General features: G+C 46.5%; 1 protein-coding gene across 3 annotated transcripts in view; it reads right to left on the bottom strand.

The window, feature by feature from the left end:
* The window catches only part of BACH2 (BTB domain and CNC homolog 2), a 196,863-nt gene extending 173,375 nt beyond the window's left edge, over positions 1–23,488 (bottom strand). The window contains exon 1 of one of the 3 annotated variants that reach the window (XM_055713240.1): positions 23,420–23,488. The gene's annotated coding sequence lies outside the window, so the exon portion shown is untranslated. Of the gene's footprint in view, positions 1–22,730; positions 23,347–23,419 lie in introns of those variants that run through there. The other 2 variants (XM_055713243.1, XM_055713241.1) reach the window with 2 other exon arrangements.
* Positions 23,489–25,486: the final 1,998 nt, after the last annotated feature.

Raw genomic sequence — 25,486 nt, 5'->3', positions numbered from 1 at the left:
CCTTTGGATATTCCAAGTAACTGCAGTAACAGGAAACCAACTAACAAAATCACCTTGGTCAGGAGCAACTGTGCTAAATGGCCATAAATACTACTGATGTGGAAGAGTAGTACATTATAAAAATCATCTCTCTGTTTTGCAAAGAATGAAGTGCTGTCTGGCTCCTTGCCTGCAGCTCCACAATACAGTTATTCTGACTGACAAACTCATCTGATTTCCAATCTAAAGTTTGCTTTATCTCGGTCTGCAGAATTGCACAGATGCTTCTCCCATTAAAAATGAAATCCAGACTGCTGCTGACACATCGCTAGTAATCCCAAAGGCAAGAACTGTGGACACTTTGCAGTTTAAAAGAAGTTACACTTTTCCGCTAAAACCCGAGTATCAGTTCTGACAAAGTCCTATGTGAAATCATTTGCCTTACTTGAGGAAGAAAAGCTCCGTATGCTTTACTCAGCAGGCACTCCACAGACTAGCTGAGCAGCCCTTCACCTGCTGGTGCAGGGAATCTGTTAGAGGAAGGTTTCTCTGCTCTCACCTGCACGTCAAGGGTTTGCAGAGCATTCACTGCTTCCTTCAGGACAGGGCAACGGCCCTCAGCAGAGCGCACAAGTAAACCAACAGCCATTACTCCCCTTCATCATTTGTTTTTCTTCTGCAAAACACACTCCAGCAGGTGATGCTGCCACTAAATTTCTCAGTGTTTTAACTACCTGCAAACACATCAGCAAAACTAACCAAGGTGAAACGACATTTCTAATGTCAGTTTCCCTGGGGTTCTTTCTGCTACAGAGGAAAACTTCACTAGGGAAAATAACTCTACATCAGTGTTTGGAACCAAACACTTGGACTAAACCTCGGAAATCAACTTGGACAGGAAAAAACAAATCTTTCACTTTGTGAAGGGAATTGATTATTAGCTTGCATAATCCCAAATTCTCCTCTGGTTAAACAAGACATTCAAGACAAAGCATAGACAAAACCCAGGTACCTACTGGGACGGGACAAAAAAAAAAAAAAAAAAAAAAGCGCAAAGGCAAGAAAGAGTCTTTTAGGAAGACCATATTAAATTCACACAAAACCCCTTTTCTGAAAGCCTGAAAGTTTCCCTGCATTTATTTTCCCACATTTAGCAGATTATTTCCCCAACAGGCTTGAAAAGACAAATACTAATTCTAGGTATTATTAATGATCACAGACTACATCTCCTAACTGCAATCATCCTAGGCTGAACTTCACGTAGTAAACACTGCATTCCACAGACTGATGAGCCAGCTTTCAGATAAACATGCTTGCTTAAATATCAAGTATTAACAGCCTATGGCAATCCAAGTCCACACACAGTGACTCAGTGCAATTATTCCGAGTGCAACAATAAGTGGGCAGTCATGCGGATTTGTAACTTATTGGTTTAAGCATGAAATTAAACAAGCAAGAGAAATTAATGAAAACTATTCAATTTTCAACCAGACTAGATACAAAATATGAATAAGTATTATAAACATGACATAATCTCATTTAAAGAGACCATATAACACACAGGTTTTAAAAATATTTACAGACATTAATCTTGTTAAGTTGATTTCCAGAGTTTTATTCAGTAACAGGATTGATTGGCTGGAGAAACACAGGCTCAGACAAAGAAAAAAACACAGCTGAAAGCTCTATTTTTGTCAGAATGATGGATCCTTTTCTTAAGTAACTTGTTTTGTTGCTTTTGTTCCAAGACTATAAACATATTAGCAGTTCTCCAACTGGCAAGAGAGGCTGAGATGTTTCATCTTCACCATTCTGGATTGCTTTTTGTTTTCTTACACAGCCCAAGAGTCAGGGAAGCGGCAACAACTTTGACTTCCCTCCCCTGTAAGATCACCTTTCCTTTGCCCACAACTGGGTCTTGCCTCTAAAGCAGTGCATATACACCCGTCCCATGGGCTCACGCTTGCTCTGGAACGAGATGAGCTGCAGATCCTGATAGGCAGAACTATTGCAGCCTACAGGAGTTTACATATCTGACATAACCAACATTAACATCCAGTTCCCTGTTGTTTATTTGCTTCCCATCATCGCTCATTTCCCACAGCTGAGCCTCCACACGGCTTTCATGTGGCCAGAATTATTTCTGTTTGCACTGAGAGGTCATTTCATATGTTGCTAGCAGAAGGGATACTGCTTTCTTCTGTGACTTCAGGCAGCTTTTAGGAAACAAAGATTTCCTGCCCCCTTTCCAACTAACGGCAAAGGTCAGTGAGTCTAACAATGAAGCACAGTGTTGTAGCTCGATATTTTAGTGCTAAAAAATTTACCCACATAAGAGGACAATTGCTATATAAAATTACACACGCTGGGCCCAAAACGTGTCCTGTCCAAACCATGTGCTTGTAGCCCAAGCAAGGATTTATGCCCACTAAAACAATGCTATTATGTATGTATAGGCTTTCCCAGAAAGATGACATGTTACTAAGCAAAAGTCCAGTACATTAGAATTGGTACATCTGGTTTTTTTGTAAAAAATGAAAAGTAAAATGCATGCAATATGAACAAAATAGGGTACCTTCCTTGCTGGACTCAATAGCTAATGGTCACATTCACGCTTTAATTCCACGTTATGACCTGCCCCCACCTCTCTGCCATCCCCTTGACCTATCAAATGCGTTACAGCCAAGGGCTGATTTTTTTTCTATCAACATTGCTAGGCCAATTATCCTCCTTTTTTCACTAATGAGGCCACATCTGATACACTGTTCTACCTCTATGGTATTCCTCATATTCAGGATCCAAGAGGAAACATATTGGAACAGCTCTGCCGTAAGTTTTTCAGAGCAGTATAAGAGTGTTCAGAGCACCAAGGCCTCACTACGTATTTACGAGCAGCTGATTTTCAAACAATGCCCTTCCCCAGGCACAGAAAATAATAACGAAAAAAACTCACATTGAAAATTGCTTCATTATTTGGGTCAGAGCCCGAAAGCATGGTCTTCGCTGTCCTGTACAGAGAACGGCAGCTTCTGTGCTAACTTTCACTGTAGCTATCCTACTCCATTTGGAGGAGATGGGGCCCTAAACCTGCACAGGTCAATGTGGTGTATCCATGACCCCATCAATCAATGGGAAGCCCCTTATCTATTTCACTGGATACAGCCCAGCGATCTGTTGGATGTACTATATTACATTTAGTTTTGCAGATTTTCATTTCTGTAGAAGCTAGGTGTTCCCCACACAGCGGTACTTTTTGTTTACACACTTTTTCTGTAAGACTTCCAAATGTATCATTTAGAGGAAATACTGGCAATGTTTAACAGTAACCATATGATAGTAGTTCATACTGTACACAAGAAAATGCCTTCTCAGATCACGGTCCACTCCACCATCAGCTTCAGGCAGCAGAGCTACAGAAGCTTCAGGGCAAGGTACAAGAAAACTAACACTGGTCAATCACAGGAAAACCTACCCCATCCTGTCTCTTCTGTTCCCCTTGCCCTGCAGGAAACCAAGCTCTTAGGAAGATGCTTATGCCCCAAAGCACCAGGCTGCCAGCTAGTAACTGTCTCGAATAGCTTCTATCCTGGAAGGCCTCATGCCTTTGGGTTACTCACCGGGATGCAGAAAAGGCCCATGCAAACCTCTACGGCTTCTTCCATAAAGAGAAGCTGTCTCTGCCCCAGACGTTTAAGCACGCTTCCCTCTGCAGCCTCGGTGATCAGCATCCAGCCACTCACACGGGTGACAAAACTCACCATGCAGGGTGCTCACCACAGCACTTCCCAAACGAGTCAAGCATGGGGTGGAATAAGGACGTACGCAGAACAGAAATCCAGCTGCTTTGCCTGAATGGCTTCAGCAAAATTAAAACCCTCCATCTACTTGCTGACTTCCTCCATTTAAGCACAAGTAGTTAAAACGACATGCATCACTGTAGAAAACAGGTGTGTTGTACCCAGGGGTTAGAGAAAGACAAAAAATATTTACTATATAGGCAGACTGCCTGTATATGAGGAAAACAGACTGGTATAGACCAAACTTGCACATGCATCAACAGCCAAGAAAGAAGAGTTAGGAATGAACAGGGAAACTTCTACAGTTGCCTCTTCAGCCAGCCAGAAGCAAGAAGAAGGGCCTCTGGCAGGTTGCACAGATGACTTCTCTTTTGACTGCTCTCCAAGGAAGGAGGCAGGCAGAAAAGGAAGCATAAGCCTTAATGCCAGAAGAGCAAAAGCCTGCTTTTCTCATGCTCCAGTCCCTGGAGAGCTGCTGCCTGACCTGCAACACACCATTATTTTCACTAGTCCTCCATCTCTCTGCTTGTGCTCTACAGGGACCCTGATTCATGCTCCAGCCCTCTGTCCCCACATTTCTTGTCCAGCCCCTCCATGCCTTGGTCAAAGCAGTGGAGGAAATGACATGGATGGCTGCATAATGGCCATGCAAAGGACCCAGCACCCTTTCAGTGGGACCTGGTAACTCCAGCCCAGGTAGTGGCATGGGTTCCCTGAACAACAGAGAACCTGCCAAACTCAGCCACCACTCTAGCACGGTGTTCCTCTCCCCATGGGAAATCGCTTCCCTTACACTGATTCACTGATTTACAGCTGGTTAAATATCCACACACACACACCTCCTTGGTGAGCATGCACACATACACAAGCACATGGTCTGCAGCTGTAGGGAGAAACTCTAGGGGAGGCAGAGCAATTGATGTGCCATATATGGCCTGCCACTGGTTGAGAAAGCTCCCAGCTGAAAGGAGAAATTGCTTATCTTCAGCATCAGATGTTCTTCTCACTGTCTTAGATGAAGGATCAGCTCCCATGCCTAAGCCAAACCCCTCCCCATCCATAAAAATCACACAATAAGGATCCATAAAGGAAAAACCCTCTGATTGCAACAGACTGCACTGCTTGGTCCACACAGCGCTTTCCCCCCTTTGCTGCCTTTCTCATGGAAGTGCCAAGACCCACGTGGTGTTACCTTGGGTTTCTCTTGTTTTGAGGACAGAGAAAGGCAGCTGAAGAGCACTCCTCCATACAGCCTTTATTTCGGGGTGGGCCAGGTCTAACTGCTGTCAAGGCAGCCACAGCAGCTGGGACCACCAGTGTGCTGTGCGTGGGGGCCAGCCTGGGCTGCAAACCTGACTCCCACCGAACTGCAAGTATTGCAGCTTGACTCCCGTGGTACCCAAATCAATCTGTTCTTGGTTAGGCTGGCAATTTCAGTGTAACGCTCCTACACATCTTAACTGGATCCTGTTTTCAAGGCAGGGGTGATGGCTTTATATGTTGCAGGAATTAAAGCAGAATTAAAAAAAAAAGAAGTGATGGTAGGAACGGGACAGAACGCTAGCCTACTTGATTGGTGGAGTCCAAGGATAGTACACTGGCCCACATCCTCACAGCCAAGGGACCGGTTGGTTGAGGGTAGGTTCTTGCATCTCAGGAGGCTACTGATGAGAATGCCAACAAGAGAAAAATGAAATAAAAAGCCAGGTCACCAAGAGTACTAAATGCCAAGAGCTATGAGAAACATATGCAGAAAGGGTCATTAATCATGAAATACCCTCACCACTCCCTCCTGTGCCTTGCATTGGGGATCCAAGATAAACACATAAGTTTTAATCTCTTTTCAAGAAGTTACACCAAATGACATTTCTCTGTGTTTGGGTTTCTAGGCAATAAGACTTTGGTATAACCCTATTCCATGCCAGGTACTACTTTTAAAATGGAAGTCAGACCTGGCTGACATTTGATGGTGGGAGGTCTGAGATACTGCACTGGACCAAGTCTACTTCTCTGAAGACACTGTGGGATTCCCCCCCACTTATACAAGAAGCGGCTGTTTCTTTTTGTTGTCGTTGGTTGCATGTTTTTAATGTGAATCCACTTCTCCTTCTCCAGAAAATGTTCCCAGGGTACTGTGGCACCCTGAGAGTAAGCCTCGTGTGGCATCTTGCTTGAAGGGAAAACCAAAATTTTCTCCTACAGAGAACTGAGGAGACTCAACAGCCAGGGTCCTCCCAGAGGAGACCAACAACATGCTCCCAGGGGAAAAGCAGAAGCCAGGAGCTCAGAACTGACATCAGGATCTTCAGCCTTCCTACCTAGTAACAAATGTTATGCTAGCACAGTATGTCTGTAAGTCTGAGATGTAAAAATAAGGTCCCTACAATTAAATGCTGAAGTAAGCTACACTGAACAATCTAAACAGGAGGACCCAACTAAGTCACATTTTTGGACAACTGCTCAAAGTGGGCAGTTCCTTACATAAGGCCTATTTTTAAGGTACAACTGTTATATAGGGACTTAACAGTTTTCTCTATCCCTTTGGCCCTTAATGGAGATTCCACGTAGAAGACCATTTCCCCCAAGGAACAAACGGCATTGCTGCAGACTAAGAAGAGAAAACAACACTGAAGGGTGCAGGCCCCACTGCGTGTACCTGCAGCAACACCAGCTCAACACATTTCCACCCTCCCCTGTCTGCTTGAGCCCATTTCTCCTCTGCCACAACTCACTGACCCCTTGCTTTTTCCACTTTAAATTTCCATAGCCTGGATTATGAGCAACACAGTCAAATGGCTGGGTTTGAAATATCTTTAAATAAAGTTGGGGTGGGTTTTTTCCTTCCTAACCTGAACAGTTCATTGATAGGGGTTGTATTAGAATCATAGGATCATTTAGGTTGGAAAAGACCTTTAAGATCATTGAGTTCAACTGTTAACCTAGCACTGCCAAGTCCACCACTAAACCGTGTCCCTAAGCACCACATCTACACATCTTTTAAATACCTCCAGGGATGGTGACTCAACCACCTCCCTGGGCAGCCTGTTCCAATGCTTGACCACCCTTTTAGGGAAGAAATTTTTCCTGACATCCAATCTAAACCTCCCCTGGTGAAACTTGAGGTCAATTTCTCTCATTTTATCTCTTGTTACTTGGAAGAAGAGACTGACACCCACCTCGCTACAGCCTCCTTTCAGGTGGTTGTACAAAGTGGTAAGATCCTCCCCGAGTCTTCTTTTCTCCAGGCTAAGCAACCCCAGGTCCCTCAGCTTCTCCTCATAAAGCTTGCTCTCTAGACCCTCCACAAGCTATGCTGCCCTTCTGTGGACACGCTCCAGCACCTCTACATCCCTCTTCTAGTGAGGGGCCCAAAACTGAACACAGGATTTGAGCTGCAGCCTCACCAGTGCCGAGTACAGGACAACCACGTCCATAGTCCTGCTACGAGTAGCTATTCTGGTGCAAGTGGGTGAATAGTAGATGGCTGCAGAGAGGAGAAGCCTTCAGATGGAACTTTGCAGTCCTCTGGAGAAGCCCCATGTGAACCCACACTTTCAGCTTAAGTTACCAGCTATAGATGACCGCACACCTGTGAGATTCTGGCTTAGCCCAGCATGAATACGGCTGCCCTAGCTATGGCTCTACAGCAGCAGGTATGATGGTGACACACTCTTAACACAGGGCATGTTAAGGTGCCAGCAGAAGAGCAAGGTATGTGAGACTTACCTCTGGCTGCTGCCTGTAGTAATGCACAGACCAACACCATCAGACCAAAGAGATATGGAGCAAAGAGGTGGAAAGGCCTTTCTTTCCCTGGAAAGCTACTGGAACAATAACCATGGCATAAAGGGTACCACAGAAACTTTGCATGCTCACTGCTAATGTCTGCACTGTCACGCTTCTGGCTCCTGGTACCCTGTCCACGCATACTTCAGACAGGGCAAAGGGGATAACCTTATTTTAGTGACTAGTTCAGCTATCAACACAGGCACATTCTCTGTTCATCATAAGCCTCCTTTGTATCTGCCCAGCACAACTGGAAGGGGGGGAAGATATTCTGCATTTATGCTTCTGTTAATTCAGCAAGAGAAACAGATCAAATGTTCATTTATTCTGCATTCCAGGACACTTCTCCTAGGCACTATATATAGTTTCTCAGATACCAGCGTCTCCCTCACCTACATACTCACACTAATGCATATAAAACTATGAGTCATTGCACAAAGTTCCATCCAGAAGAGTAAGCCATTCATCCTTTGGGGGAGGAGGAGAAGAGGGGAAATTAAGAGCTGTTTCCAATTTAATTGGCAGACTTTACATTTCTATTCTGCTTCCACTGGAAAGTGTGGTGCTAATTTTTCTGCCACAGCTTGCAACCACAGCAAGATGCTGATCTGCTTCACTTATGTCTACCAGTAGGACCTCTAAAAAAATAAGAACTGTATTTGCCATAAGCCTCTGGTCAGCATATAAGTTCTGTGTACCGAACGAAATGCTTGTGTTACTTTGGAGACTCAAATGTTTTAAAACTCCCTGCAACTGCTAAGTCCCCTTTTCACCAAACGGATGGCAAAATGGCAGGGTTTAAATGGCACACTAACTCCCACAGCAACTGCTCAAGCCTCAGTGTCATATCTTGCGAGCACCTATGAGATACTTTCTGAACTCATGTTGAAAAAGGGAGAGTAACATGGATTCACTCACTATGCTCTACAGCATACCCTCTTCTTTTGCTTTCATACAATAAAGGACATATATGCCCCACCCTGTCTTTTTACTGTATCTTCTAGTCAAAAACTTGGTTTCCTGTATGCAGGCAGCTCTTTTTTTGGGGTAGAGTTAATTTTGAAGTGAGGTTACACAGAAAGCAGCAACTTGGAACAGGTATGTGTTTCAATTCCTACATCACCTACTTCAACACGGGAGTTTTAATTATGTGTTCCCCCTTCCAATGTGACAGAGAACAGGGCTTTGACTTCTCATTTTTTACCCTTTGTGTAATTTCTGATTTTTTTCTCAGCTGCGTCTTGGCTTTGCATGACCTTCTCTCTCTCATTTTCTAATCCAACAATTCCAGCCTGGCAGCTGCACACAACATTTATGTCTATTTCAACTCAGCCTCCCTCATCTTACTCCTTTTTGCAAACAGTCCCTAAATCAGGGTGGCCAGTCTTTGCCTCCCGAGCAGTTCAGGGGCCATTCCCACAGACTGTGTCACCCAAGAGATGTGAGGGCTCAACTGCTGCAGGGACCGGCCGTTGCCCTGCCGGTGTTGAGATGGGTGAAGTCCACAGGAGCTGCTGAGCCCCCAGGACCACCAGCAGGGCAGCACTGAGCAGCAAATCCTCCAGAGAAGGACTGGCACCTTCTGCCTGAGCTGCTCTCAGAGCTCCTGTAGCTCTCAAGGATGGATGCCCAGGAGACATGAACCATACAAAGATTTTGACAAGTGGACTGTAGGGTCACAAAGACCGACTGGCCACCTCAAGAGCAAAGCAAATCATACACAAGAAACAACAGCTAAGCAGTCTTTCTACAGGAGATGAACTTGAGCCAAACAAACACTGTAAGACTTTCAGCACCTTTTCCCAAATTAAATCAATTCAGTTCTGTATGACTTTGCTAATGATTCCCCTATCTTGCTACATCTTTGTGGAGCATTAGAATTCCCTGCAGTTACTTCTTTTCAAAACATGTATCAAGCCTTAACATTTCCACAATGGCTGCGCATCATCTTCAAAAGTGTCAAACACACAGTGTAGAACTACTGTTGGGCCTTTAGCTGCAGTCTCAATTAACGACGAGATACAAGGTGGCACAAACATCAGAAAGACTGCTCTACACTTGTGCTTGATATCTACCAGCTACAGTTGACAGTTCATCCGGCTCAAGCTCCCCTGGAGCAGAGCATTTGGAGCTCCTGTCAACCACCAGCTGATGCCGGATATTCCAAGTATCTGCATGGGGAAAACACCCCTTTCTTCGCTAAGAAGAGGAGCAGGTAAATTCTATCCTCTCCATGGCAGAACAGGACATGAACTGGGGCGGGGAAGGAAAAAAGAAAAAAGGAAAAAAAGGTAATCAGTAGGCACTAAAGCTGCACAATCTGCTAAGAAAGGTGTTACATCAATGAGATGTACATCTAAGCGTAGGTCCACACAGGTCCCCCTCCCTTCCATTACCACCTCCCCCCCAAGCTAGCACGTGCAATTTTATCTTCACCATTAGCATAATGGCAGTGCAGCTTGCTAAGCTATAGCATTTCATCTAAAACGTTAGGGAATATGAGCACACATGCAATACACTCAACAAATATCCGAGGCATTAAGCAGCACCCGAACAGTTAAGGAAAATTACAGGCCCCCAAGTAAAGATTTCAAAATTGCAAGGAAACAAATCTGTACTTGCAAATGTTAACACCACGCTTCCTTGGGTACGGCTGCAGAAGAAAAGCATCTCGTCTAAATACCTCACAAACTCCAGGTATTTAAGCTTCCTTTTTATTGAGTTTTAAGGCTTACCAACAGTTTGTATTAGATATTTAAACCTTAAAGGCTATGAAATCATTTAATCTCAAAAAACTATCTTTGAAAGGCAAAAAACGCATACTTGTAGCTGACGAGTAACGATCAGGGAAAACCTTTTTCTTTTAAAATAAAAGTTAGGCTTCTTGCCTTCTAAAAGTTGTGAAAACTTTTAAAGATAAAAAAGGCCATGTCAAGAAAAAACAAACAAAACAACAACAACAACAAAAAAAAAGAAAAAATGCAACACTAGGTAATTTTAAACACTTTGCATACCTAAAAAGGGCATATTAAACCACAACCCTAAGTCATAAACCTACAACAGCAAATCAGTAAGAGCAAAGATGAAAAACTGTGGGCACGACCTGCAGCCGCCTGGCTGTCAGCGAGGCAGCGGGTTCGAGCGCACGACAACACACGCCAAAGGAAGCGGGTGTCATACCTCGCCCGAGCGCCGCCTCCTCCGCCCCCCACCCTCCTCCGACCACCTGTAGCAGCCTCAGAGGAAGCAGACAAGCTCCCACATACTTTCCAGCTACGCTGCACCAGCCGCAAAGTACGCACGCAGCCATCGGCACACGTATGAAAATAACACATATGGAGTACCACCATTTAGTCTTTCTGCAATGATTAACCTACTTTGCAGGCAGCCAGACTTACTTTTTTTTTTTTTCTTTTTTTTTTTTTAAATTTAGGAAACAAACCAGAAAAGCAACCCAAGAGGCAAGAGATACCCCTCTATCCCATACGTGTCCTTCCCCTTTCTCCCCTCCCACTCACACCTACTCACTGCTGGAAAAAGGCTGTAAGCAGGGCATTACCACCAGTGCGTCCTGGGTATTGGGAGCTGCGGTTTTTAGATTAAACACCCAAAGAAATTTCACCCGTTTGAGCAGAATTTTCCACAAGCAATCAAACATGGGTTAGGAAAATAAATTAAAAAAAAAAAAAAAGAGAGAGAGAGAAAAATGTCTAAGTTTCCTCTCATGCTCAGATGCGGCAGTATGCTTAAGATCACTCCTCTGCGATAAGCTAAAATTAGGGCAAAAGGGGCACACACCAAGTGCCTGAAAGATGGTGGCCAGCTGTGGGGACCACACTGCTGGAGACACCGGGAGCCAGTGCCCAGGCAGCAGGACCTGGCTCCAGGAGTTCTCCTTGCAGGTTCCAGAAGGGCACCCCGCCTCCACTGGCTTCAAATATGTTGCTATTGGTATCTTTTCATCAGTTGTCAGCCCTTAAAAAAAAAAAAGCAACAAACAGCATGCAATCTAACTCTCAGAAAAAAAACCAGCAGCCACAGAAGTTTTACCCCTGTAAACCCCAAATAAGCAAAGAGCAAAAGGGAACAAGTGGGGCTCGGCGAAGGAAGAGGTGCAGGATCTCTGCCATTACGAAAGCAACTCACTTTCCGAGGGTCCTCTGGAAACTCTTGGTGCACTTTGCATATTCTGCAACAACGATTTTCCCTCCTTGAGCTGTTTCAGCCTCGCCAATACGCCAGGGGAGGCGCCCGTAGGTGGGGAAGGAGTTAAAAATAAAAACAAACACTGAAAAGCTATTTGTAAACTGTTTCACTCCTGCGATCATTTCAATCCGTGGTTTCTTTAACCGACCGAGCAGCACACCTGCAGAGCAAGTTGGGGCAGGAGACACCCCTCTATAAATACCCGGGAGAACCCTCACCCAGCTGTGCCTCCTCAGGCACCTCTTTGCGCAGGAGGATGACACCAAGCATGCCCATCTTCACGGGAATGTCCGAAACTTTACAGTCAAGAAACAAATTGAAGGGGGGGGGGGGGGTGTTTGTGGAATTCTCAGATGAAAGTGCCCTGAATACAATTTCATCTTTGCAACAGTCACCACTGCCCTTACCTGGGCTTCCACAGCTACAAGGTTTCAGGCACTGGGTCATCTCTCCTTCACGCCACAGTCTCCTAACTAGCCAAAGAAAACAGCTGTGCAACTGTTAGACCAAATACAGCTGTAAATCCTGTAAAGCCTCCTCTGCCCTGTCCAGGTGACCTGAAACCTGAAGTCCCAAACCCAGCGATTAAGCAACCCCCAAACACTGTGCACCCCTGTGAAAGCCAGGTGCCCGTCTCCTCCGGTGCCAGTTCAGCACTCAAGGTCTGCAGCCTGGCATTGACCACTGGAGGTCCAGAGTAGAAGTCTGGAAGAAAAGGCATTCCTCAGTTTCAGTTTACTCATAACCCAATGAAACAGCACCAATTCTCATCTCTGTGTGTATTACTTCCTTTTAAAAAAAAAATAATTTGAGATCAGGCAGGGGAGCAGCAGTCATACAGACTGGCTCCTGGATGCCTTTCAACCAAATGCAGGTGAAAGCTCTGCTCACACTTGAGCCAACTGAGAAGCAGACACACCCAAGAAATTTTCAAATTCCAACCCAGCATCGCTCCTGAAAAGTAAAGCTCAACAGCTGAAACTAATACCTAACAAGAAACAAGTAATTTTTAAAATATGATAGTTGCAATCCATCTAAAGAGGCAAGTGCATTAACTAGCACTGCTGATGTTGGAAAACCTGCAGGTAATCTGGATGGGCAAATCCCAAAGGCTGGGGTTCAAATAAGCACCCCCAGCATGGCTGTTTGTCCAGAGCGTAATCAAACTACTCAAGCTCGCTGGCGTGCAAAATCAGTCTGCAAGGAAAAACCTTTCAGAAGCCATAATTCTTCAAACTGGAACATGGTGACCAGAATGTTTTGTGCATTTACATGGATTGGAACTGGATTCTAGGAACAGAGAAATGGATTTTTCCCTAACTCTTCCTCCAGACCAATTGATTTTTTGCTTATTCTGACAAATGCAGAGCACGACAGACTTCTGCTGTGACCCCATTAGACTGTGGCAGGAGGTGGCCACAGGCTGCCTACAGACCCTACCACAAACGGCTATTCCTTCCCACCCACTGGCTTCTATATTGCCTGTTTACAGAACTGTAGCACCGGGGACACCCTAAAACCATCTGCACCACAGGGTAATTGCACACAGAGACAATGACTTTGCTGCAAGAAATGGACTGAAGTTGCGAGGGAGGACAACAGATGCCTGAAGAAGGAACAAGGAAAGTGTTGGGCCAAGCAAACCACTCTTGGTACCCATGTTTATCACCCCCACCTCACCCTACCCCCCGTAGCACTCAAATCTCTCCTGCACTTTGAATTCCTTTGCTGCTGAGCACGGCAGTCAGCCCTTTCATGTTATTTTAGAGCAGACTGTAAAGACTTTGGTCCTATATAGTTCTCCCGTGACATTACTGACCTTGTTACTCTTTATGCTACTCCAGTTTCCGTAAGAAAGAAAAAAGTAGTTAAAAAATTCTCAAGTGATTCAAACAAGTACTGTGTTCATCTTCAGAAATGACTGGCATCACCTTGAGATCAAAACATCTACCCGATCGCTATAGGAAGGCTTTATAGATTCAAGTTCTATATAGATAACACTTCAACAGCACAATCACTTTTTTCCCTGCCAAAAAGAATCATGAAAAGCACCAAAAATATTTGCAGCAGGGAGCTAATACCAGTTCCAGCTCTCCTTCCAAGCTATTTTCAATAAATTAGTCTTGATAGCATTGCAATTTGTTGAGGTAGAGAACAATATAAATTAACAAAGTCGTGGCAGTCTGGGAAGGGAGGGAGGCAGTATTTATCCCTTGAAAGTAGGAGCTGCAAAGAAAAACACAAAGCATTACACTGATTAAGTAACACACGGGTTGGTGTACAACAGAACTCGTGCATTACATTTGCAGGTTTGTGTTTTGAGTTAATAACCGGGGCTAGACTAAACAATTGGACTGTAGCTGTACCACACTGCATGCCAGACCTTACTTGCTTTGATCTCACAGAATGGTAAAAACTTTGAAGAGAAAGTTTGGAGATGACTTAAATGATGCTCACAGCTTTTTAAGCTTGGAATTTGGTGGTTAGTGCATTAAGCATTACTCACTTTCTGAACAAAGTGGAAAGTTAACATAAATTGGCAGATGACTAACTGTCCAAGAAACAGATTACTGAATGAATCACTGACTCTACTTTTAGCCTAATAACAAGACAAACGAAGAGGAACAAGAAGAGGAAAAAGACAAAAAATTTCCTTGCAGAGTGCTTGTATTTGCACTGGCCACCAAGTTCCAGCTACAAAAAACTACACAAGTTTCATTTACCGTGAGTGAGTTGTGGACCACACTACCCCTCAGTACACATTTAGTAACAGCTACAGGAATAAATGACAGGATTGGAATGAAGTTAAATTGTTGAGCAGTCAGAAGCATTTGGCAGGTTACAGGTTCAACACACAGAAGCACCTCAGGCACAGCAGATACCTGCACTGACCTGAAGCACAATTTGGGTTTCCCCACTCAAGAGCAGGACCTAACCAAAAGTCTGCAGACAGTTTGATTTTTGCTAGTCAAGTTCTGGCCAAAAGTCTGGCCAATACGCATGGCCACCTTTCAGCTTTGCATAAAATCCCCACTGGCGCTGCTCAGGAACACGGGAGCACGCCAGCAGTGCTGTCCCCCTCCCAGACACCGGCCAGCTGGCTCCAGCAGCCACACAGGGTGAAGCTATGCACAACAGCTTGAGGCAATCCAGGTTTGCCACCTAGCAAAGGTCCTGTGCCACCACCACTGCTCCACACCCCCCCCCAGCCCCATCTCTTACTCAAATTGTCTAGAAAATAACCCAGAAATCTACTATCAAGAAAAAGCCATCATCCCCAGAGTGATGAAGGGTTGCAAGGAAGACCTGAGGGTCTAGGATTGCAGTCACCTGGTTCAAACAAAGGTCTCCACAGTCACCAGGTCTGCTCATGTCCTCAGCTGTAACTTAAGGTTGAAACCTAAATTCAGGGGAGCTCATCACAGAGGGGAGATTGGTGACACAACCAGGTCAGATCAGGCCAGCAGCAACCAGAATCAGGTATGAACAACAATAGTTATTTGAATATTTGCAAAAGACAATACTTTTGCATTTTGTTAACATAGAAGACTTGCTTGAGTTCTGTTTCCCTCTATCGTTTCTTTCAATTGTCTGATACAAATACAAGCCAAAATTTAAAAAGCCCAAACTTTCCATGCCCTGGAAACAAGCTCCTACTGCCAAGCTACAGGTGAGGCTGGGCACAAGCTGCTAATGGTTTTCCGCAGTGCCACCACATAGCAAAAGCAAGACAAGCGTGATCTTCAGGAGATGGGGCATGATGCTGTGACAGTCATTGCGCTTTGGGGACCAGAGGTCCCATGGTCAGCTCTAGGTCTTTCAACAAATTTTGGTTTAATTTGATCCCTTACAGAGGTCCTTGCCAGACTCTCAGTAAAACCAACGAGCAGAAAAACAAACCCTATACATACAATGAATAATCTTCTGCCAATTTAGCTCTCGGGGCTGGCCCACTGTGGGGATGAGACAGGTGCCGGGGCAAGTGCAAGGAACGGAGAGGAGACGATGCAGAGCAGAATCATAGTCTCAAAATTCAGTAGCAACAGTGTCTGTCACCCCTTACAGGTGCAGCCCTCAGTGATTCTGGACACAAGTCCCATTTCCGAGTCAGCAGAGCTCAGAACATGGATGAGATTTAGACACATCATGACCCAACCCTCATGACACTTCTGATGCCAACCTTTTCTAAAGAAAAGCTGAAATCAGAGCACTGAACCTATGTCCTCTTGAACTCTGAGCAGCCAGTGACACCTTATTTTGCAGTCCTTACCGATTACTCTTCTGTGAACTTCAGTAAGAACTGTCCATAAATAAATCCTTAAGCTGGAAGTTGGCATTTTCTACTATACCAATCTGAAAATAGCAAAATCTGTCTTATTGTTGCCATGTAACAAACAACTGGATTTTCACATGTTTCAAAGTTGTATCTTCACAGGCTTCTGCGCCTCTATTTTTAGTGAGCCTCTCCCAGTAAGAAGCTACAAGACAAAGATTGTCCATCACAGTCTGGTTATACAAGCAACTAACACACCCAAGATATCACAGCACAATCCCAATTAACTACATAAATACATTTAAATATTTAGTGGAAAAACATGCCCATGACACGGAGGGGGCTGGGATAGGTCTAGATATTACCGAGAATCTGCCCCAGAATGGATTTTGTAAAAAGCACACTCTGCTTTTAAAAAAGAGTAATAAGAAACAAGGAACCATCACATTGTTATAAGGAATAACTTACTAGTATAAATGTTGCAACAACAGACAAAGTAAACACCAAGGTTTCACAACTGTTGGAATTTTCACTCTTAACCAGGAAGAAAAGACTAGCTCTGCCTCATTTACAGTCTTTAAATCTTACAACAACACAGGCAACTTGAAAGCAGGCAGTCACACTCTCTATGCAGCAGATCAGGAGACACTGATTGCACTGCCATTAAAAGAAGAACACCTTGTGTAGAAGAATTAAAATCTGATATACTGTAACAGCATGGAGGGCATGCTTTGTTGACATGTAAACAAAATAACCTCATGTTCTAGGAGGCACAGTTTCAAACAAGATGCAGTATGTGCCAGGGGTTCCTTCACCGCACTGAACATGGGGCGGTCTTTAGAAAAAGATTTCAGCCTCATAGGTAAACAGCTAAAAGGATGCCAGCACATTTGAAAACTATTACTTAAACAAAAACAAACAAACAAACAAACAGAGAGAAAGAAAAATTTAATAGATCACTTTCTGATTTGCCCTTTTTTCAGTATCACTTTCAGTACTGGAAGACGTGTGTTTCCTTCTAGGTAATGACAAACACATCCTGCAGTTGTCATTTATTCTTCAACTCCTATTTTCTGTTTACTTTCCTCTTCGGTTCCTCTGACCCCAGCTCCAACAGCAAAACAGGTCACTTGGCCGTCTTACTGTCCTCTCTCTAATGGAGTGGAAGAGAGGTGGAGAACAGCAGCTCAGCAAGACAAGGTAGTATGCCAAGTCTTCCCCCACTCAACATAAATAGATTATATTTTCCAGATGCACATCTCTTGACACCAAGGCTAAGTGTCGACAATACTCACTGCAGTGAAATGCAAAACGCTGAGGAGACAGGAGAGGGGAAGATTTTTAGCACTGCAAGAAGTGCTACAATTAGGGGGTTTTGGGAGGGTATGAGATCTTCCCCTGTTGCACAGCAAATCGCTAAATCTTCCATAAGTTTTAAAAAAACAGAAGCTCAAAGTAATATTTTCCAACCTTTCACTAAGAGTAGGGGCCAAAACCACACGTTTTAAAGGTCTTCCACAGTTTTATTATTAGAAACAGAAACACTACTGATACTGATGAGTCATTTGTATTGGCGGAAACCAAGAACACCCATTTTCTTCATCTGTTACAAAGCTTTCAATGTGGTTTTCTATTCATTACTGGTCAAAGTAGTTGACTAAAAACAAAACAAGTGACAAGAACTCACCTTGTTGTTATTAAAGCCTGTTCTATACCAGCTGATTTTGTTTATCACACTTTCACAGATTGTTTTTTGTCCCATTCCACAAAAACAAGAAAAATACACAAAGGACAACTACAAATCTAAACTCAGTGACAGTAAATCCAGAACTGCAGACGAATAATTCACTCCGCTTCTGCAAAGGCTTTTGTGATCGACTAAGAAAGGAAAAAGAAAGAAGGAAAGAGAAAAAAACCACAATAAGAAGATCAGTTAAAAATCATCAGTCAGCAGAAGCTATCATTTTAGGATCCTTATGAGTAATCAGAATAGAGGCTGTAAATAAAGAAGCAGTTTTACAAGAGCACAAGTTTTCATCTTCATGCAAATGAAGGAAACCTTTCATGCTAATGGGCAGCGATACTGCCACACAGGAGATAATAACCAAACTAAGAAACAGCAAAATTCTGAAAACTGAAGATGGCTAAAGCCATTTTTTTAAAGTTTAATTAGAATTCCTTGGTGGCTTTAAAGATTTCTGCCATAAAAAGGAGTGGAGGGTAGGAGACCGTACAGCTTGCAATTGGCAAGGGAAAATACAATTCATACGCTGGACTTGCCACATCCAAATTGGGAACAATGCTCGGGGGGATTGTTTTTTGGGTTTTTTTGGTAACATCCCATTCACAAAAAAAAGAAACAAAATAAACCCCAGAGGTTTATTCCTGCTGAACATCTGCAGCACCTAGCTGTACTTTAAGCACAACCTCTGCAGTGGTACGATGGATTTCTACTTCACATATGCACCTAGGAGAACAGCAGCCCGGCAAAATGACAGTGTATTTTGATACTACTGGGGAAGAAAACCACAGCAAAGCAATGACCAGAGAACTGAAAATAACCTTTGAACAACAGCTCGGCACTGACGGTCTCTCTGCCTGCGCTTCCTATTGTGGATAGTTTATAGCAAGGGTAGCTCCAAGCTGCACCAGACACGTGAGTCAGCAAGAGCAGCTTGCAGGAAACTGCTGACATGTTCAATTGCTCTCACATACAGTGAACACACCTACCCACTAAATAAAAAAACAGGCTGCATGCAAATCGGGGTAAAGGAACACCTCCACACCTACAGTTCCTGTTTTCCTAGTTCAGGTTTAAATTTTAAAGCGCTCACTAATAAAAAAATAAAACCACCCTCAGTGGATGTCGGCTATAAGAAGTAGCTATGGTTAAGTCTCGAGGGTCATTTTGTTTATTAAACAGACGTAACTGCTTTTCCTCTTTGCAAAAAACAAAATTGCTGCTCCACAGCCCAGCAGCCCTGTATGGTCACAAGCAGTAAAGAGTTCCTGTTTTTCTTGGTGGGGAGACTCCTTTTGAATCTATGCATCAAAACCCATCTACCCATCACAGCCCAGCTGAGTGTTTTCAAAGCTCAGGAGCAAAAACATAAGCTTCCAGCTTCTGTTGCAACTCCTACTAGGTGTAAACTGGAAATCCCCAGCTTTTTTGTTTCTAGCAGCTTTTCAAGCATCTGTTCAGCTGATACAATAGCAGAGAAAGCTGTATGCAAATTATAGGTCTCGGGAATAAATCTGGGAGAATCTGACCCTTTCAGGTCACCTTACACACTAAAAAGAAGAAGAAAATGGCATACCTCAGGTCCTGGTGCCTCTCGCCCCTGCAGCCACCACCACCACCACCTCCTCCTCTTCTTCTTTTGAGGCACTGAATCTAAAGTGTCCCATCTTGTTCCGACGGCACGTTTGCACCAGCAAGTGTAAACAGCAAAGGGGGAGCAGCGGCAGAGAAGATCAGGGAAGGATGAGGGGCTATACACACAGTGCAGCCCTCTCACCCACACAGCAGCGCAGTTCAGCCCCCGCCACGTTAGCCTTTGCAGGCAACTTGTTTCAAGCCAAACAGGGACACATCTATTGATCTACTGAGATGCCAGTGCAGCACAGCTGGTGCTCCTCTGGTTGTTGCTGTGGCTCTTTCTGCATAAAGATCGATACAATCAAGAGAGGAGCCTTCCGAGCCCAATTTTGGACAGATTGAAGCTCTGCTCTACATGTAAACTTTTAGCATAAAAGTTTTCCCAAACATTCTCTCATTCCTTTTTATTTACCTGTTCTGAACATGTGGTTGCTCTTTGATCAATACCATTACTTCTAGCAACTTGGGAGCTTTGAGTCCATCACTGGCCACAAAGGCATTTGTATACATTCCATTGCTTGCCTGCTTTAAAATTTTAATTCATAGCCAAGAGTGGCACAGTAAGTAGTGCTCTTTTCAATCCACTACAAAGATGTTTCTGCCTAACTAAAAAGCAGAACGAACACATTGCAACTCAGCTGGCAATATTCATACATTTTACATCTTCTCAATGCAAGCTTCAAATGAATGTGTAATATTCTAGCAGCTGCCAAGGTTAATGTATTTTGGCTGAATTTAAAGGAATGAGGACCATTTTTTTGTAAAAAGCTGAACAAGCAGTTTGAGCACTGTTCTGGAAAACCTTGGGGGGTTACTGGGGATAGAAATCTACTGCCCATTCAGCTACTGCAACCTACTCGAATATCAGTAAAGAACTGCAACACCAAAAAGATTCTCTTTGGTATGTGGTCAGGAAGAACACCGAAAGCAGCAGAACTAACTCGGACTTAGAGAAAGCTTTTCAGTTTAAATCCAAATTTTCTTCAACAAATTAATGGAATGATTGGTGTATTTCCCCTAACAGTTCAACTCAGAAACCACTAATATAGGACCATCACACCCAATACGAGCAGACCTGGAAATTCAGACCCAGAGGTGAAAGATGGAAGCATCCATGCCTTCCAACGTAAGTCACATCTGCTAAACACTACAGGTATGTTCACGCAACTTGTAAACTAAGAAGCCATTCAGAGAGCATTCCTTTGAGTAAAAAGGCACCTACATTTTGACTTGCATATATAAACCATGTTCATACCACCTAAATTAAAATCACAAGAGACTCTGTTCACCTCACAGAATAAATGCTATTCAATTTACACCAACAGTTTATTACATAAAAATGCCATTACTACCAAAATGATTACTTCGCATATATTAATGTTACACATCTCATTTTTCAGCTTAGCACTGTAATTGTCTCTCAGCTACGCTCTAAGAGATCTCCCCTTTATCTGTGCGTATGTGAAGTCCTACCCAAAAAGAATGTCACAAGCACACAATGAGAAAACATCTTTTTTTATTCTTCTTGGATTTTCTTTTTTAAACGTGATCGCTGGTTGTTTGGTTTTTTTTTTCCATGGCTGGTGATATTTTTAGAGAAAACCTTGAGGAAAGTAACTAATTGGCAATCATACTGTAGCCTCATTAAGAAAAATAGCTATTACACTTCAGAACAGAAAATCAAGCAATTGAAGTTTTAAAATAAACAAGGGCAAGCAACTCTGTCACATATTTCACACTGTACATCATCTATACAGGGTTTTATTTTCAGCTCTCTTTGTTATTAATTATGTACATGCAGAAAGAGATATGCAAGATTGCTATACAGTATGGAGATTTTACTAAACTCATCAATTTCAATGAGACTCTGAGGCCTTCTACAATGTCAAAGATTTACTAGAATCTCTTCGTATTAGGAGTGTCATGTCAATGCCTATTTGTTGGGATTTGGACCGTTACTCTCAACTAGCAACTCGGGTGCCATCTCCAACTTTCCTTCACGCCCAGCACAGAAGAGTGAACAGACAGTGTTTTCTTGCTTCAAAATGAACGACAGAAAGCAAAGAAAGGAGATGAGGGTGTCCCACCTACATCACCAGCACATCCTGCCAGCATGCACCACCTTAATACCAACAGATGCTCCAGATGTGCCTCCACACCAGAAAAAGACTAGGAATACCTGCTCTAGTACTGTTTCCCCAGTTTGAGACATCTGGGCATAAACAATCGCTCACGATTAACCAGTTGCGATCTGTCAGCATGTGCATCAGTCATGTATCTGCTGTGCACACCTTTCCCATGTGTGCACCTTTGCCATGTGCACCTCACAACGGTAAAAGTTCTCAAAAATGTTGTTTAACCACAAATTGCACGGCAGAGTTGCCTAGCATTGTCCAGAAATGCATACTCTGCTTCTGCAGAGCACTTCTGCAAAACATCTCTAAATATCCTGACAACCACCCCATCTCCAAAATCACTAGGGACCTTTCTTGTCCACTTGACAGCTCAGCGTACTGGTGTACATCTGTTTGGATGGCTCGTCCAGTGTTACAGAGCTAACGAACACAAAAAGTAGACCTATGATCCTGATTTTTCAATCTTCTACTTTTCCAATTAGTCACGGCTTCCTTCCACTTCTTGCCGAGCACCTTCAGAGCAGCCTTTGAAGCTGGAGGGTCAAATGTGAAAAACGATGCTGAAAGCACAGGTTCAGTACACCGCAGGGAAGTACAACGCCGATCCATTTTGCTGCACAAGTGCCCAGATCCCAGCGACGGGGGCAGGCAGGTGGGTACAAAAGGCAACACGGGCTTTTAAAGGAACAAGCCCCCATCTGAAGTGGAATTTTATTTCTATCTGTCAGATGTAAAGCCTCCTAGAACACTGGTTTCAAGCTGTTGCTACAACAGCCCCACAGACAACAGCTTCAGACGAAACCTTATCGCTTTATTCTATCCATCTCATCAAACGCAATTATCTCAAATTTCAGTATTTACGTACCTGAGCGAGTCACTTCACCCAAGCACCACCACGCTCTTCAAACTGCTGAGCATTCCACCGGCTACGGCAGAACCTCAGACAATTCCCAGCCTGAAAAAACCCGACTGGTTTCTAGCTCGAGCCCCGGACCACCCGATTAAAATATGCACAAGTTTAGCGACAGTTCCAAAGTCTTTGAGAACGGTCTTTCATCACGAAAACACTGACACGGCTTCAACTAGCACAAACAGCAGCACCGCGATTTCCCAATCTTTCCAACACCCTGAAGAGTATTTCTAATAAGATGTCATCCCCGCCTCACGTTTATTACCATTGAATGACAAACGGGGTTTACTCCGGAGCTGCCGGGGCTTCGGCGACAAGGGCACGACGATCTCACGATAACTGAAGCGTTTGAAGCAAGACACCCGCCGCATTACAAAAATAGCCTGCTCCACAAAAGGAGAGGCACGATTTCACACTTAGAGTCTTTCATGACAGCCAGCGTCCCCGCGGCGCGCTGCCTTGCCTACACGCTCCGTTCTAACGATCCAAGAAACTGTTACCGGAGTTCGCATCCCCCCCGAACCCGCGCGGGGGGGCAGGGGCCGCCGCTCGCCCGGGGGTTCTGTCCGCTCGCCCCGAGCGGCTGCAGGTGGCCGCGGCGGCGGGACGGCGCTGGGCGGAGGGGGCTGCCCGGGGCCTCCGGGCCGCCCGGCGGTGCGGAGCGGTGCGGAGCGGTGCGGTGTGAGCGCGCACACGGACAGCGGGGCGCCCGCCGCGCACTCCCCGTTACGCAACGCGCGTGTTTCCCACTTCGGGGAGCGGGCAGCCAGCACAGCCCCGGCCCCCGGGCGGGGCGCAGCCCCCCGCCTGACCCCGCGCAACAGCTGCTCGGCGAGGAGAAGGGGAAAACCCACGCTGCGCCCCCCGCACCCCGGCCAGCCTCCCCCCAAACTTCGCCCCCCCCCCCCCCCCTTCCCCAGCGGGGCTGCCGAGCCGCGGAACAGGCGCACTCACCTCGCCTCCGCGCAACTTTCGGGGGTCTCCCCTCTCGCTGCAGCCTGGGGGAAGGGGGGGGGGGGGGGGAGGCCGTGGGGCGGGGTGGAGCGGGGCGGGGGGGGGGGGAAAGACTGTTACGGCTGAGGAGGTTTGGGGAGGGGGGGGGTTGCTCTTGTTGTTTCTGCTGCTGTTGTTTCGGAAATTCTTATTAATACGTCTCTGCGGTCAGAAAACTGCACCCGCCCCCCCCCAAATGAAAAAAAAAAACCCGCCCCAGACGCTCATCACATGGCGATTGCTTTGAACCAGCTGCTTCCAGCGCCAAAGTCTTGCGGAGAAAAATAAAGGGGGAAGGGAGGGAGGGAAGGAGGGAGGGAGGGAGGGAGGGAGGGAGAGGGCTGGCAGGGGGGCCGGAGGAGGAGAGAAAGCCGCAGCGGAGGGAGGGTGGGAAGGAGGGAGGGAGGGAGGGAGGGAGGGAGGGAGGGAGGGAGGCGGGGGGGGGGAGCGGCACCGCGGCGGCTGTGTCGCTGCCGGAGCGGCCCCCGGGGCGGGCGGCGGTGGCAGCCCGGCGGAGGCGGTGAGGGAAGGCGGCACCGCGCTGCTGCCGCGGCCGCTGCTGCCCGGCTCTGCCGCGCGCCTGCCGCCGCCGCCGCCTCGCGCGCCCCGGCCCAGCGCCGCCCCCGCCCCTCAATCGCTACATTGTTGACATTCGCAGGCTGACATCATCCTCCCCGCCCCGCCGCCCGCTCCATTCACAATAACGCTACGCCAACGGCGCAGCGCCCGCTCCCCGGCCGGCCCCGGCCCCGGCCCCCACGCACGGCGAGCGGCGCACGGCCGCTCCGCCAATGGCGGCGCCTCTGACGTTCCCCCGCCCCGCCCCTCCGGCCGCCGAGCGGGAGGCGCATGCGCAGCCCGCCCTCCCGCGCTTCCCGCGGTGGGTGTGTGCGGGCGGGCGGGAGCGCGCGCGAGCGAGCGCGAGTGTATGTGTGTGTGTGTGTGTGTGTGTGTGCGCGCGCGCGTGCCGCCGGACACCGCGCGGGGCTCGCGCCGGCGGCCGCAGGGGGCTCTGGGAGCCGTAGTCCGCCGCGAGGGGCCGCCGGGGCCCGGGCAGGCCCCGCGGCAAGGCCCGTCCCCGCGGCGCCGGCGGCGGCGAGGTGCGGCGCGCGGCTCCCGGGCGGCAGGCGCTGGGGGGGGCCGGCGCCCGGGCCGCATGGCGGCGAGCGGGGGCGCGGCGCGCGGGGGAGGCGGGGGGCCATGGGCAGGGCGAAGCGCGGCCGCCCGTCGCTGCCCGCCGCGCCGCGGTGTTGGTCCCGGTGGTCCTCCACGCGCCCCGCCCCCGGAGAAGCCTCATCCTACTGGCATTGCCGCCCGCCAGCGCCCAGCAGTCCCGAGTCAGCCCCGCCGCGCAGCGCAGGGACAGCTAAGCGCTCCCAAGACAGACAAACGAGCCCCGGTATCCCCGCCGAGTGCCGCCGGCGCGGGGGCCGCAGGGGGCCCGCCCGGGAGCCCCTTCTCGGCCGAGGCCGGGCGCCGCCGGGCCTTCTGCCCAGCGGGAAGCCGCGACTCCTGCAAGAGATCCGGCGGCGGCGGCTAGCGCTTCGGAGCGGGACCCCGAGTGTCCCGAGAGATGAGATGCAGTTGGGAGAACCGGCAGATGAATAAACCGCGTTCTGCAAGCCCGGGTCGCGCAGCCGGGCTGAGACGGAAAAACATAAAGATGAAAGACGGCTGATAAAAAGGAAAGTTAGAAAATAAATGATTCACAATAGGGGCTGTGAGTGAGATTATCTCTGGACACATCTCTAATTAAAGGACGTTGGATAACTAGAGGGTTACATTTTCCTGGGTCAGTGGTCTTAAAGAAGAAATTGCAGTTGCAGTAAATGTCAATAGAGAATGATGGTGACCTGCTACTAACAAAAGTACATTCATTAATTAACGTGGGCGTGTTTGTTATTTTTTCTGTGTTTATGTCAGTTTTATTGCACATTCTCTGTTTCCCCCTTTCACTACAGGGAGATGATAGATAGGGTTTTCCGTGTCTCTTAGAGTGGTGCAGTTTCTGTGAAGTTATTTCACCGA

Source organism: Falco cherrug, chromosome 6 (assembly GCF_023634085.1).
Source record: "Falco cherrug isolate bFalChe1 chromosome 6, bFalChe1.pri, whole genome shotgun sequence".
Classification (NCBI taxonomy): Eukaryota; Metazoa; Chordata; class Aves; order Falconiformes; family Falconidae; genus Falco; species Falco cherrug.
The sequence above is the reverse complement of the archived record's forward strand: the minus strand, read 5'-3'. Positions and strand labels throughout refer to the sequence as shown.